We start from the raw sequence: 16751 nt of genomic DNA on the forward strand, positions 1-16751 counted from the left end.
AGGGATTGTATTAAATATCTAAATTGCCTTGAGTAAGCACTTAAGCATTTTTCTTAAAGATTTCATTTATTTATTTGAGAGAGAGAGAGAGAGCACGAGCAGAGAGAGGGCAGAGGGAGAGGAAGAATCAGGCTCCCCACTGAGCAGGGAACCCAATGTAGGGGTCTATCCCAGGGCCCTGAGATCATGACCTGAGCCTAAGGCAGACACTTAACCAACTGAGCCACCCAGGCACCCTAATATTTAAGTATTTTAATAGAAAAGTTGCATAAGGCTTACAAAAAGAAAAAAATTCTCATCCTTTCATGAATAAGCTACAACCAATTCTGAGAAGTTCAGAAGGAAGGCACTTTTTACCCAGGCTTCTGAAGGGATTTAAATTGGTAAAGGATATTATAAGGTGAAATGTATTTAAGAAAATGTCTGCTATGGACAAATGCCCTCTTTCAATGAAGGTCAGGTAGCCTTGGCCAGTCTTCTCTCTTTCACGGGCATTTGATGATCCCTCCCCAAGGAGCAGAGAACAGGGGGTGCAGACCAGTCAGTGGGCCTCCTGTTAGCACTTTGGGCCAGTGTTTGTCTGTTGCAAGTCTTTTCCATCATTTCTTTTGCCTGAATCACCACGGTTGTCCGGGCTTCTAGATTGTTCTCACAGCAGTCAGCATGACCCTCTCAAAATGTTTCAGTCATTTTGCATCTCATTTAGAATACAATCCAGAGTCCTTGTCATGACCAACGAGGTTCCATCTGCGCTTGTCCCCTGACACCATCTGAGCTCATCCCCCTGGCTCCTTCCTTCCATCCTGGCTTCCTGTCTGCTGGAAGGAACCCCAACCAGGCCTCTGAGGCTTGGTTCTGTACTGTTTTCTCTGCTTAAAAAGATCTCACCTGAGATTTCTAGATGTCTGCTCACAAGTCACCTTAGTAAAGGCTCCTTTCTTGAGCACTTGCTCTAAATCAGCTCCACATAGTCATTCTCCACCTCTGTATCTGCCATTCTCTTCTCTCAGTACGGAACGCCTGACATATTTTGTATCTACGTATTTATGGTCTACTTACTACCTTGTAAACACCACTTTTCCCCTGCTGTAGTCACTTTTTTCACCTATTTTGTGTACTGGGGTTCCCCTCAGTCCTCAGAATGATGTCTGGCCTCCAATAAGCACTCAAAAAAAAGATTGAATGAATGGGCATGGATGATCCCTGAATTGCAGTCGGTGAGGAGGCAAAGCATTTCTTTATAGGCCTGCAGACAGATCAGAGCAGAAGCTTAAGCTCCGGAGCATGAATACAGACCTAGAATGGGTTACAGGGAGCTAGAGAGGACATGGGTGCCCCAGCAGTGGGAGGTGCACAGCAGTTGGCCAAATCAGGTGATGAAATGTTTAGTGAGTACTTAATAATCCAGGGGAATGCACACGCTTTTAAAATTTTCCTGCTTTCCAATCCAATCTAATCAGCCAGAGGGTTGTGACCAGCTCTTGGTACAAAGGGAGGTCAGGACTCCAAAGAAAAATAAAACCAGTGTTGGTGATTGCTAGAATTTCCAAGTTTCCAAATAAACAGGATTCTGGGAAATGTCCTCACTTAATTCAGGGCAAAGAGCGTTTAGGGTTTGTGACCCCGTCTCAGTATTTTTCTTTCCTTTTTCAGTATCTCTCCGTAGGTGTTTCTCGTGAAGAAAATCCACACACATTCTAGTATAAGTGTGTGGTGTGATAAGCTCTGTGAAACAAGGGCTTTTTTTCTGCTTTATCTTCACTGAAAAGATGTGAACAAAGGGTGATTATCCTGGAGTGCGGCCTCTCCCTCAGGATAGCACTTCAGCAGCACTCCTTCCCTCCTGGGCTGATGACTACCACCACCCCCGGGAAGACTCCTGCTTCACTTTTTGAAAACAGGTCCAGGTGGAGATTGCAGATGCCTCTTTCCTCCAACACCTTACCTCTGACTTCAGTTTCTACCATTCTTTTTCCCTACCCAATCAACCACATTGGTTTTCTGCTGTTTCCCCAGTATCCCAGATTTTTTCCCTTGAATTAGAAATATTTGTTTCGTATTAAAATAGGGTCTTCCCATGAGGATAGAGACTTGCTGGGTTTTCTCATCCCATCAGGCTGTGGCTGACCATTCAAAACTTTTCTCCCTATGTAGGAGGGAAACTTCTCCACCTACTCCTGGGAAATAAGACTACTGTAATTTTACTTTTGATTATTTGCATACATTAAGAAAAAAATAAAACTGTTAACAGTCTATCTGTCCCTGGGCATATATGCCCAGTCCAGTTGTGGGCCTCAAGTCCCCATCAATATGTGCTGGCCAGGATTAGATGGTACCCTAGAAATAAGGTGTTCCTGGCTAGGGATAAAAGAAGGCTCTAGCTCCCAGTCATCTGGTTGAAAACATGCATAGTGCCTTCAGTGAGAATTTGAGATTCCGTCTTTAGCAAGGAATACTCTGGGAGTAAGGCAGCCCCCTGACCACAGGTGGTATCTGGTCTAGAAGCTACTTACTCCATTTCCTAATCCTCTTTGAGATTCCTTAAGCTGACAAGAATGAATGCAAATTCCAGAATGACACACCAACCTTTACAAGGTTGAAGAAGTCATTAAGGCAACAGTCTCCCCAACTCCATGCACAGAACTCTGACCCCACCATCCCCCATTTTACCCTTCGGGACCACCTCCTCCTGCCTGCCACTTGCCCTCAGTGGCAGCTTCCATCATGCAGGAGCCCTGAGCAGCCTTCACCCTCACAAGTTAGGAATGGCCTGATTAAGGAACTTTATACATACTTCGAGTCCAAGTTCCTACCTCAAGCTCTTTGCACTTCCTTTTCCGTTTGCCATAGAAAGCTCTTCCCCACCCCATATTCTCAAGTCTTGCTCCTTCCTGAAAATGGGACATCCTAGGTTTTCCTTCTATGATCATCCCACCTAAATTTCTATGCCCTTCCAGTTTGCTCTCTCTCTCCTTACCTCCTCCCTGGTTTGGTTTTCTTCTTACAGCTCTCACCATGTAACATACTATCTATCCATCTTTCTTTTTTTATTTGGCTTATTGTCCCCTTTTCTCCCACTAAAAAGTATGCTTCAGCAGAGAGAGATTTTTGTTTTGCTTACTGATCTACCCTTAGTGTGTAAGACAATGCTTGAAGTATGCACAATAGATCCTCAATAGACATTTGCTGAATGCGTGGACTTCTTCCAGCTGCAGGAGAGCAGGGATCCCAGGAAGGCTGTTTAACCTCTATGTCAGAAGTGTGACAGCACAGCTCCTGTTTGCTCACTGGTCACACAGATGCTTAAAAGAGCTAAAGCTAAGCTTCTCAACCCCAGCTGAGTGTCCGAATCCCCTGAGGAGCTTGATAGAGACGCAGCTGCGCCAGCAACTCTGTGACTTCAGTGGTAACAAGGTATGCCAGGGATTTTTGTGGAACAAGGGTAGAGGGTAGAGACTCACTTCCTGATGAGGTCTGTTAGGGCGTTTGGCTATCAACACCAGAAAGAGACTGGCTAACATGAGCAAAAGGGAATCTGTTGGGTGGCTGCGGGCGTCTGAGGATCTCCCTGAGACGCACACAGGTAGGAGGAGCAACCCCTACCATGGCTTACCTTCCTCCAGCCTGCCCACCACTTCTCCGTCCTCGCTGCGCGTGCTTGGGCCCCAAGCAGCATTTGGTTGGCCAAACTCGGGTAACACTTCCACCTCCAGGCTGTCCTCCAAAAGTAAGAGGGAAGGGAAACATAAGTCAAGCCACGTGTGTGATTTTAAATTTTCTGATGCCACATTTAAAAAAGTAAAAAGCAACATGTGAAGTTAATTTTAACAAGATATTTTATTTAACCTAGTAGATCCACATATTACCATTTCAACATGTAATCAACATTAAAAAAATTATCAAGCTATTTTATGCTTTTCCCCCCACAATCTCTACAGTATGTTTTATACCTATGACACATCTCAACTGCGAGGCTAAATTTTCGTTGGTAGTATATGAACTATAAAAAGTTAACTAAGTTTCAAAAAGTTTACAGTTGAAAAAGTATTTTCATATATTCAAATTGCTCCAAACATACTTAAATTTTTTCAAAAACTGAATTGAGCATCAGTTTTTACATTTAAATCTACAGCCACATATGGATCATTTCCCTCTGAAAAAGATCTGCAAAAATAGATGAACTGCTGTCTACAACAAAGGATAGAAGGACCACATCAAGATGGGTAAGAGAAGCAGAAACATGGTTGCCAAATACAATACACAACCCCCCGTGCCCAGTGTGGGGAGCCACAAGAGGGTGGGATCTCACCAGAGAGGCACTTCTCCTGAAGGAGAGGAGTGCGTAGTTGGTGCCCCACATTGGGCACCCAAGAACGGTAAGTCCCAGAACATCTGGCTTGGAAAATCAATGAGCCTGACTTCTTGGGGTCCCAAAGTGCTGGAGGAAACTGAGATTCCTCTCTTAGAGGGCTCACATGCAGTTTCACTCACTCTAGACCCAGTGGGGGGAAAAACAGTTTAAAAGCACCTGGACTATATGTGAGAGAGCTTCATTCGCTAATGTGGGGGCACTGGCTCAAGGAGCAGGAGACAGCTGAGACTCTCTCCAGATTCAGAAGCACTAGTGGACAGCACTGTTGCCCTCTCCATATAGCCTACTAGCGCAGGCACATGAGCTGGACACACCCTCTCAAGACGATGGTCAGGGGGAGGGTCCCGGCACTGCTGACTCCAGAGAGTGCCAGCAGTTGCAATGGACTCCCACTCCATGGCTGGGGCTAGTGTGTGTGACCGGTCAGGTTATTCTCCCACTCCCAGCCTAAAGCTGGCACAAAACTTACAGACAAGCCACTCTCCTGCTACACTGCTGAAACGCAGGCTGACGCACAGTAAATGTATTTTCCCTCTGCCTTTCTGAAGCCAGCAAGTATGACCCACCCCCTACATTCTCTAGCTGCCTTGCTAAAGCCTGCATGCTTATGAAAGTCATAGAAGGGGATGCCCCTTGATTGCTCAACCCTGGTGGCCGAGAGGTGGCCTGGTGGCCAGAGCTCCACAGGACTATTATAATTGGAAAGACAGTTGTTGGCAGTCCACAACCCCCAGGGTACTGCACAGACAGCAGACTGAAACACAACTCCAGTCTTCCTGTGAAAAAAGGACAGGGACAGGATGAAGGATTCCCATATATCTAGAGGCTAAGAAAGCACTCCCAGGGACACACCATCCTTGTGCAACCCTCGGCCTTGCTATAGCATGGTGAGAATTCTCAGGAGATTATACACTTGTCTGAAGCCTCAGTTTTTTGCAACTGTCACCCTAGAGCCACCTCTGGATCTCTTAGTCTGGAGGTGAATGGGAATTACAATTGCCCACAAGACTGTACATATTTGTGTGTGTGTGTGTGTGTGTGTGTATTTTTTTAGATTTTATTTATTTATTTGACAGAGAGATCACAAGTAGGCAGAGAGGCAGGCAGAGAGAGAGAGGAGGAACAGGCTCCCTGCTGAGCAGAGAGCCCAATGCGGGACTCGATCCCAGGACCCTGAGATCATGACCTGAGCCGAAGGCAGAGGCTTAAACCACTGAGCCACCCAGGCGCCCCATATTTGTATATTTTAAAAAGCTGCTGCCTGAGGTCTGGCTTCCAATCAGCCTAAAACTAGGTGCTAAGATTCCTTTTCTTGGATCATTGGCAGGTCTTGGTATACTCTCAATAATAGCGACATATCAAGAATAAATCAGGTGGTTTAGACAATTACGTAGGTTCAAGAGACAACCAGGAGCTTGAACAAGGTTGAATAAGAAGGATCATCATGACACAAGGGCACTCCTTCAAGACTGAAAGAAGTAGCTGTTTTAACTAATACAAAGAAACAAACACAGAGAGTCAAATGAAATGAGGAAACAGAGATATGTTTCAAAGAAAAGAAAAAGACAAAAATCTCAGAAAAAGACCTTAATAATATGGAGATAAATAATCCACCTAAAAGGAATTCAAAGTAAACGTCATACAGATGCCACCCAGCTCAGGAGAAGAATGGAAGAACACAAATGAGAACTTCAACAAAGAGATAGAACATGAAGTACTAAACAGAAGTCACAGAACTGAAAAGTACAACTGAGCAGAATTGAACAGGGTATTTACACTGGAGGGGTTCAAGAGCAGACTAGATGAAGCAGAGATGGATCAGCAAATAGGAAAACAGAGCAGTATAACTCACACTAAACAGAGCAGCAAAAAGAAAAAAGGATTTTTAAATTTTTAAAAAGACTATTTTTGAGAGAAAGTGAGCATGCATGAGTGCGGAGGGGAGGAACAGAGGGATAGGGAGAGAACGTTCTCAGCAGATTGCACTGAGCATAGTCTTGTGACCCTGAGGTTATGACATGAGCCAAAACGAAGAGTTGGACACTTAACCCACTGTGCCACCCAGGTGCCTTGAGAAAAAGAATTTTTTAAAAAGTGAAATTGAAGGGGGCACCTGGGTGGTTCAGTGGGTTAAAGCCTCTGCCTCCAGCTCAGGTCGTGATCCTGGGTCCTAGGATCCAGCCCCGTATCGGGCTCTCTGCTCGACGGGGAGCCTGCTTCCTCCTCTCTCTTCCTGCCTCTCTGCCTACTTGTAATCTCTGTCAAATAAAGAAATAAAATCTTTTTTTTTTTAAGTGAAATTGAAGATAGTTTAAGGGATCTGTGGAACAAAAATCAAGGAAAATAACAGGGGTTCCAGAAGGAAAAGAGAGAGAAAAAGGGGCAGAAAGCTAAAGAAATAATGTCTGAAAACTTCTCTAACTTAGGGAAGCAAACAGACAACCAGGTCCAGGAAGACCAGAGAATTCCAAATAAGATGAACCCAAAGACAGCCACATTATAAGTAAAAATAAGACACATTGTGGTACCTAGGTGGCTCAATCAGTTGTGTCTGCCTTCAGCTCAAGTCATGATCTCAAAGTCCTAGAATCAAGCCCCACATCAGGCTTCCTGTTTAGCAGGGAGTCTGTTTCTCTCTCTCTCTCTTTCCCTCTGCTCCTCTCCACTGCTTGTTCTCTCTTTCAAATAAAAGAAAGTTTTAAAAGACATAAAATGTCAAAAATTAAAGATAGAGTGGCTCAGTGGGTTAAAGCCTCTGCCTTCAGCTCAGGTCATGATCCCAGGGTTCTGGTATCAAGCCCCGCATCAGGCTCTCTAATCAGCAGGGAGCCTGCTTCCCTTCCTCTCTGGGGCACCTGGGTGGCTCAGTAGGTTAAAGCCTCTGCCTTCGGGTCATGATCCCAGAGTGCTGGGATCGAGCCCAGCATCAGGCTTTCTGCTCAGCAGGGAGCCTGCTTCCCCCTCTCTCTCTGCCTGCCTCTCTGCCTGCTTGTGATTTCTGTCAAATAAATAAATAAAATCTTTAAGAAACAAACAAAAAAAAACCCTCAAAAATTAAAGATAGAGAATCTTAAAAGCAGCAAGAGAAAAACAATTTTTTACATACAAAGAAAACCCTATAAAGTATGAGCAAATTTCTCAGCAGAAATTTTGCAGCCAGAAGAAAGTGGCATGACAGAGTACTAAAAGGAAAAACTGTAAAACCCAGAATATTCTATCCAGCAAGTTTATAATTTAGACTACAAGGAGGTACAAAGAATTTTACAGAAAAACAAAAACTATGGGGCGGCTGGGTTAATCAGTTAAGTTTCGGACTCTTAATTCCAGCTCACATCATGATCTTAGGATCATGAGATTGAGTAAGCCCTGCTTCGGGCTCCATGCTTAGTGCCGAGTCTGTTTGAGATTCTCACTCTCCCTCTGCTCCCCACCTTTAAAATAAAATAAAATCTTAAAAAAAAAATTAACAACTAAAGGATTCATTACTACTAAACCAGCCTTACAAGAAATATTAAATGGATTTCTTCAAGCTGAAAGGAATGGCACTATTTAATAACAGGAAAACATATAAAGATAAAACTTTCACTGCAAAGGTAAATAGTAAAGATAGTGGATTAATCACTTATAAAGTTATTAATATGGTTAAAAGACAAACTTAATTAAATCAACTAAAGTTACAATAATTAGTTAAAGGATATATTTAAAAAGCTGTAAAAAGTGACATCAAAACAAAATTTAGGGGGACTAAAAATGTAGAGTTTTGGGATGTGTTCAAATATGTTACCATACCTTAAAATAAGACCATTACATACATAGGATGATATATATGAACCCCATGGTAACACAAAGCAGAAACGTATCGTAGAAAGGAATCTGAACAGAACACTAAGGAAAGTTGTCAAACCACAAAGAGAAAGAGAAAAAGGAAAAGAAAGGAATGGCGAGAAACTACAAAAACAGCCAGAAAACATTTAATAAAATAACAGTAGTACATACCTAACAATAATTACTTAAACAGTTGGTGGGAAGATGGCAGAGAAGGAGGATACTAAGCACACCTCATCCCACACACATGTCTAGATAACAGCCACATTAGTACACCCAGCCTAGAAAATGACCAAAAGACTGGCAGAACAGACTTTCCACAGCTAATCATAGAAAGGAGGCCATATCAAAAACTGTAGGACGGGTCAGGAGCCAAACTCCCAGCAAGAATATCCACAAACAGAGGGACAGACACTGCAAGCACAGAGCAGGGAGAGAAGAACCCACCCCAGGCAGCTCAGGCACAGAGGACCTGCACTGAGAAGTCCCCATACTATTTGGGTTTGAAAACCAGTCAGGCTTAAGTTTTTTTTTTTTTTTTTTTATGTTTTTTTTTTTTTTTTTTTTTTTTACAACCAGCAGGACTTAACTCTGGGTACTTTAAAATCAGTGAACTTCCTTCTGGCTGAGCCAGTGGGCAATAGGAAACTGAGCTCCCCGCCACCCACCCACACCTTAAAGAAACTGCATAACAAACAACAATGTACCAAGATACAGGATAGAAGCAGCAGTTTGAAAAACACCTGGCTTATTCACAAAAGAGATTTATTTACTTATCTCAGAACTGGTGCTGGGGGCAGGGGCGGGGATCCTTAGGAGACTTCACTGTGAACGAAAGAGCTGGTGACACTTCTCTGCCCTACATCCTCCCCAAGCCTAGATAGCTGGACACCTGTAGGAACCAGGATGAACACTCTCCACCTGCCATGCCAACACCCGGCAACCTGCCCCTGCATTCTCCTGCAGATCTGCCCCATCCAACCCCCACCCACACCCCAACTAGGCAGGAGTCCCTCCAACGTGGCTCCTGTTGTGTCTCATCCTTCAAGCAGTTCTGGAGGGGACCAGCAACTTTCCAAAGTGACTCCATATACCAGTTTGACTGCAGTCACAACAGCTGAACCTTCTGCCACAAAAATAAGTCTCAATAAATGCAAAAAGACTGAAATCATATCATGCATCTTTTCTGACCACGCAAGTATGAAACTAGAAATCAACCACAAGAAAAAATCTGGAAGAACACAAATAAGTGGAGGTGAAATAACATGCTACTAAACAATTAATGGGCCAACCAAGAAATCAAAGAGGGAGTTAAAAAATACAAGGAGACAAATGAAAATGAAAACACAACTGCCCAAGATTAGGGCAGCATAGGCCTAACTCAAAAAGCAAGAAAAATCTCAAACAACCTAATCTACACCAAAACAAGCTAGAAAAAGAACAAAGCCCAAAGTCCAGTAGAAGAAAAGAAATAATATTCAAACATAAATAAATTAGAGACTAACAAACAAAAGAATAGAACAATGAAACCAGCAGCTAGTTCTTTAAAAGATCTACAAATTCATAAATCTTTAGCCAGGCTCATCAGAAAAAGGAGAGGACTCAAATAAATAAAATGAGAAATGAAGGAAGAGAAATAACAACCAACACCACAGAAATACAAAGGATTATATGGCAATATGAAAAATTATATGCCAATAGATTAGACAAACTAAAAGAAATGGATAAATTCCGAGAAACATGTCACTTTCCAAAACTGATTCAGGAAGAAATAGAAAATTTGAACAGATACTGGTAATGAAATTGAATCACTAATCAAAAAACTCCTAACAAACCAAAGTCCAGAATCAGCTTCCACAGGGGAATTCTACCAAACATTTAAAGAAGGGTTAATACCTTTCCTTCTCAAACTAGTCCAAAAACACAGAAGAGGAAGGGGTCTTTCCAAATTCATTCTATGAGCCAGTATTACCCTGATACAAAACCAGATAAAGACACCCACAAAAGATGAAATACAGGCCGATATCTCTGATGAACACAGATGCAAAAATTCTCAACAAATATTGGCTAACAGAATCCAACAATACATTAAAAAAAATCACTCACCACAGTCAAGTGGGTTTTATTCCTGGGATGTGAACATGGTTCGATAACTGTAAATCAATCAATGTGATACATCACATCAACAAGAGAAAGGATAAAACCATATGATCATTTCAATAGATATATTTCAAATACAGAAAAAGCATTCAGGATAAAAGCTCTCAACAAAATATGTTTAAAGGGAACATACTTCAACAAATAAGGCCATATATGAAAAACCCACAGCAAACATCATACTCAATGGTGAAAAACTGAGAGCTTTTCCCCTAAGATAAGGAACAAGATAAGGATGTCCACTCTTACAACTTTTATTCACCATAGTACTGGAAGTCCTAGTCACAGCAATCAGAAAATAAAAAGAAATAAAAGGCATCCAAATTGGTAAGGAAGAAGTAGAACTTCCACTATTTGCAGATATAGAAAACCCTGAAAGCCTCCACCAAAAAACTAGTAGAAATGGTAAATGAATTCAGTAAGGTCACAGGATAAAAAAAATCAATATACAGAAATCCATTGCATTCGTATAACTAATAATGAAGTAGAAGAAAGAGAGATTAAGCAAATAATCCCATTTAGAATTGAACCAAAAATAAATACTTAGGAACAAACTTAACCAAGGAGGTGAAAGACTTGTACACTGAAAACTTAAAACACCGATGAAAGAAATTGAAGTCAACACAAACAAATGGAAAAATATTCCATGTTCATTGATTGGCAGAATTAAGATTGTTAAAATATCTATACTACCCAAAGCGATCTAAAGATTCCATGCAATCCCTACCAAAATTCTAGTGGCATATTTCACAGAACTTGAGCAAATAATTCTGCCACTGGTATGGAGCCACAAAAGATCCCGAATGGCCAAAACAAAGAACAAAACCGAAGGCATCATGCTCCCTGATTTCAAACTATACTACAAAGCTACAGTAATTAAGAACAGATGGCATTAAAAAAAAAAAAAGCAACATAGATCAATGGAACAAAACAGTCCAGAAATAATCCCTGTATATTTGGTCAATTAGTTTATAACGAAGGAGGCAAGAATATATAAATTTTGGACCTAACTCCAAAAGCCAGGGAAATAAAATAAAAAATAAACTATTGGGACTATATCAAACTAAAAAGCTTCTGCACAACAAAGGAAACAATCAACAAAACAAAAAGGCAACCTCTTGAATGGGAGAAGATATTTGCAAATTATATGTCCAAGAAAGTGTTACTATCCGAAATAGTACACACACAATTCAATAACAATAACAACAAATCCACTTTACAAATGGGTGTTGGACCTGAGAATTTTTCCAAAAAAGACATACACAGCCAATAGACACATGAGAAAAATGCTCAATATCAATCATCAGGAAAATGCACATCAAAGTCTTAGCGAGATATGGCTAAAATGAAAAAGACAAGGAACAAGTATTGGCAAGGATGTAGAGAAAACGGAATTATTGTACAGTGCTGGTGAGAATGTAAACTGATGCAGCTACTGTGGAAAACAGTATGGAAATTCCTCAAAAAATTAAAAGTAGATATATCATATGATCCACTAATTTCACTACTAAGTATTTACCCAAAGAAAACAAAAACACTAATTGGAAACCCACAGAATGGGAGAAGATATTTGCAAATGACAGTACAGAAAAAAGGCTGATATCCAGGATCTATAAAGAACTTCTCAAATTCAACACACCCAAAACAGATAATCATATTAAAAAATGGGCAGAAGACACGAACAGACACTTCTTCAATGAAGACATACAAATGGCTATCAGACACATGAGAAAATGTTCATCATCACTAGCCATCAGGGAGATACAAATTAAAAGCACATTGAGATACCACCTTACACCAGTTTAGAATGGCCAAAATTAGCAAGACAGGAAACAACGTGTGTTGGAGAGGATGTGGAGAAAGGGGAGCCCTCTTACACTGTTGATGGGAATGCAAGTTAGTGCAGCCACTTTGGAGAACAGTGTGGAGATTCCTGAAGAAATTAAAAATAGAGCTTCCCTATGACCCTGCAATTGCACTACTGGGTATTTACCCCAAAGATACAGATGTAGTGAAAAGAAGGGCCATCTGTACCCCAGTGTTCATAGCAGCAATGGCCATGGTCGCCAAACTGTGGAAAGAACCAAGATGCCCTTCAACGGATGAATGGATAAGGAAGATGTGGTCCATATACACAATGGAGTATTATGCCTCCATCAGAAAGGATGAATACCCAACTTTTGTATCAACATGGTCGGGACTGGAAGAGATTATGCTGAGTGAAATAAGTCAAGCAGAGAGAGTCAATTATCATATGGTTTCACTTATTTGTGGAGAATAAGAAATAACACAGAGGACATGGGGAGATGGAGAGAAGAAGGGAGTTGAGGGAAATTGAAGGGGGAGATGAACCATGAGAGACTATGGACTCTGAAAAACAATCTGAGGGGTTTGAAGGGGAGGGTGGTGGGAGGTTGGGGGAGCCTGGTGGCGGGTATTATGGAGGGCACATATTGCATGGAGCACTAGGTGTCGTGCATAAACAATGAAATCTGTTACACTGAAAAATTAAATTTTTAAAAATGTGAGAAAAAACACTAATTGGAAAAGACATATGCACCCCATGTTCATTGCAGCATTACGTACACGAGCCAAGATATGGAAGCAACTTAAGTGTCTACTGATAGATAAATGGTAGAGTGGAATAGTACTTGGTCATAAAAAAGAAGGAAATCCTACCATTTGTGACAATGTGGACCTAGAGGGCATTATGCCAAGTGAAATAAGTCAGAGAGAGAAAGATAAATACTGTATGATTTCACTTATATGTGGAATCTGAAAATCAAAAGAAACAAATCTCAGATTCATAGATACAGCGGATGGATTGGTGGTTGCCAGAAGGGAGTGGAATAAGTACAAACTTCCAGTGATAAAATAAGTAAGTCATGGGGATATAATGTACAGCATGGGGAATGCAGTCAACAGTATCGTATTGACAGATGGTAACTAGACGTCGGTGACCATTTGTGGGTGACAGATGGTAACTAGACATACTATGGTGACCATTTCACAATGTGTACAAATGTCAAATCACTGTGTTGTACATCTTAAACTAATATTATATGACAATTATACTTCAATAAAAAATTAAATAAGTTACTTAAAATGAAGTAAATAATTCAGTTCTTCAGATACGTTTCAAGTGCTCACTAGTCACATGTGGCTGGTGTTGGACAGGTTGCAGTATTAGAGAACCAGCTTCTCCTCTTCAGTCCACAGTGTGAGAGATCTCCTTCCACCCAAATCATACTCAGTGGGGAGAAGCACTTAGGCATTGTTAGAAATGGAGACCAGATGATGAACAGCCAAAGACAACTGTGCACTATGGCAACTAAGGGAAGACAGTGATTTTTTATCTTTTATGTTAGCTGGTGAAAGGAAAAAGTTAAGTCCAGTGGATTTCCTGTATTTAACGGGAAAAAAAGAAACAACTCAGCATGACAAGGAACTGTTAAGCATTTCTAGTGCACCAAGGACCTGCAGTAGAACCACTCCTAAAGATAATTTCAGGGGAAATCGGTATTTGTTCAGGGTGGTTAGGGTTTCTGAATGGAAATAAAAGGCTGGCTCTAATATTTCAGAAGAGAAAAGTGTAAACTATGATCCAGAGTACCCCTCCAGGTTGGTGGGAATTAATAGCTATCTTGTCACAGGAAACAGGAGACAATACTTTTACAAAATACAAAACTGTGATCATCAGTTTTTCTCTCCCAATTTATCCTCTGTAATATTGTTTATAATGAGGTTTTTGGAGTCAGGGAAAATGGTCTCCAAATGTCTTAGTTGTTGCATTTTATTTAGTTTAGTCCATCATAACTCTTATATCTGCCTCCAAGATCCTAAATGAACTTTCTACTATTAAAGGACCAAGCCATGAATAAGGCTGGAGAGAAGGTGTTCTCCCTAGATACAGATGTTCTGTGCCAGGGAGAGCAAGCTCCCCTTCTCCGCAGGGCTGAGGAGCAAATGAGCCTCCTGTCACAGGTAATCTCTCACAGGTGATCGTGGCTGCTGCTTCTGGGACCAGATCAACACGGACCCATTGACCTGGGCGGTCTACCTTTCTCCTTTGGTTGAAGTTAGATTTTAAATTCTAAATCTGTTTGAAACCTTTCTGCAAGAAACCTCCTTCCAGTCCTTCAAGACAGCTGGACTAGGGGCACCTGGGTGGCTCTGTTGGTTAAGCATTTGCTTTTGGCTCAGGTCATGGGCCCAGGGTCCTGGGTCAAGACTCATGAGGGCCTCCCTGCTCAGATGGAAGTCTGCTTCTCCCTCTCCCTCTGCTCATGCTCTTTGTCTCAAATAAATAAAATCTTAAAAATAAATAAATAAAAATATTTAATTATTTGAGAGAGAGAGAGGGTGGAGGGGCAGAGGGAAAGAGTCTCAAGCAGACTCTGCATTGAACACAGAACCCAAAGCGGGGCTCATCTCAACGCCCCTGAAATCATGACGTGAGCCGAAACCAAGAGTTGGACGCTTAACTGAGTGTGCCATCCAGGTACCCCTCTCTTCTTAACCTTTCTTTTGCTGACAAAATTTGAGACAAAAACCATCCAGAAGAAAAGAGGAGAAGCAGAAACAGCTATTCATGGAAGTTCTAACATTTTGCCAGAATTGGAGCAAGAATGTTAAGGGACTTAAGATAATTCCTTCCTATTCATCGTTAGCTTTGCTGCCCCATGATTCTTTAAAGTGTATTGAATCAAAAAGATTTCTTATTTATATCTAGTTGAAACAACACAATACTAGACCATCTGGAATTGAAAGAACTCTCAATTAATCGTAGAACTAGACAGAGGACACCTGAAGTCGTGGACAGCTCTGCTGCCCCTTCCTGGGCACCCATGGGGGATGTACTTGTGGATAGCCTGGATGTCCTTGTTCTCAGGAGGTGTTCATCCAGCTGACAGGTCACTCAACCCTAACCCCCAACCATTTGTCCTGGTTAGGGCCAGATTTTTATCTACCACACAACCTTGAGAAGATTAACTGGTATGTAGATAATAAAAAGGTATTTCCAAAAATTTCTCTTTTTAGAGTCTATTTCTACCATAGAAAGCCGAGGACAGTATGCAGGATGAGTCTGAAGCGAGTTCAAATGAAGCAAGTTTCTAGAAGTGAAGCAAGATAACAGGTGGGATTTCTGCTTATTTGGGAACACTAATTCCAGCCCCAAGCCTCACTGGGTCAGATTCTGAAAAACTGGCATTGTTGAATATACCTAGAAGTCGGGGAGACTGGCCTGGAGCAGGAATTTGTAATTTTGGAAACTAGCCCACACAGCACTAGTTCAGACACAGCCCATGACTTTACTAACGTCAGTTGGTAAAGGTTGCTGTTGGACGTTAACATCCATTTTGTACCATGTGGATTTGGGCTATTATTTTTTTTAATCATAAAAAATAACTAATTTATGCAAATACAGTTTAATTCATCCACCAAATATCACGTATTGAGGGCTTGTTATGTTCTATGTACACTGCTACGTTCTGGAAGATCTACAGATGAACCAGACAGACATGATCTCTGTACTCAGAAAACGGACTTCCTGTAGAGAGATGGTCAGTTAAACAAAATGCTTTCATTTGAGGAGTTCACCAACTCCGGCAGATGGGACGAAGAGAAGGTGCGAGGAGGACAGAAAAATGTTCTAGGTGGAACCATGTGTGTGATGGTCTGAGAGAACAGGCTGGCAAATTCTAAAAACTGAGAATTTCCCTATTTGCGAAAAGGATGCAGAGACAGTGGCAGAGATGGTCACAGAGGGTCTTGTAATCCAAGAGGAGGCACTGGACTTGGGCCTACAAGCAGTGAGGAGCCATGGAAGGGCATTAAACATGGGACTGAAAAGACCGTACCTGAATTTTAGAACTATTACTCCACGAAGAATGGATTGGATTTAGACTATGCTGGAAGTAAGGACAGGAGTTGGGGTCCTGTTGCACAGTGGTGGAGATAGAGTGACCATACATTGTACAGATACTCAAGATACAGAGGCAACAAATAGAATTAAATGAAAGCGGTGTGGTGAAGGACAGGCTAAAAGTCAAGGATGATGCTTGTGGCTCTGGCAAGGCAACTGACTAGATCCCAAGGTTCATTCAATTTTACATAATAGATTTTATAGTTTTATTTCTCACTTTAAACCTTTGGTGCAGCTGGGATATTGTTGCGTGATAATCTGCGTGTAACACAGATATTGGTGCGTGTAAGAAGATGAGGTAGGGGCTCATTATATAGATCCTTTTCTAGATAGGGTGAGGCCTATACATAACAGTTGGCCAGTTTGCTTGACGGATCCATTTCTCCACTCACCCAAGTACACACTTTGTCCTGAGCTAGCTGTCATATACTGGGACTGATTTTTAAGACGCTTCTGTTGACCTTTTGTTCA

General features: G+C 41.5%; 1 long non-coding RNA gene across 1 annotated transcript; it reads left to right on the forward strand.

Annotated features, from left to right (window-relative positions):
- Positions 1–230: 230 nt before the first annotated feature.
- LOC123939793 lies at positions 231–15593 on the forward strand. The gene is made up of 3 exons (XR_006817977.1): positions 231–3414; positions 4133–4223; positions 15395–15593. It is a non-coding gene; the product is annotated as an uncharacterized LOC123939793 (long non-coding RNA).
- The last annotated feature ends 1158 nt before the right edge of the window (positions 15594–16751 follow it).

This window comes from Meles meles, chromosome 4 (genome assembly GCF_922984935.1).
Source record: "Meles meles chromosome 4, mMelMel3.1 paternal haplotype, whole genome shotgun sequence".
NCBI lineage: Eukaryota > Metazoa > Chordata > Mammalia > Carnivora > Mustelidae > Meles > Meles meles.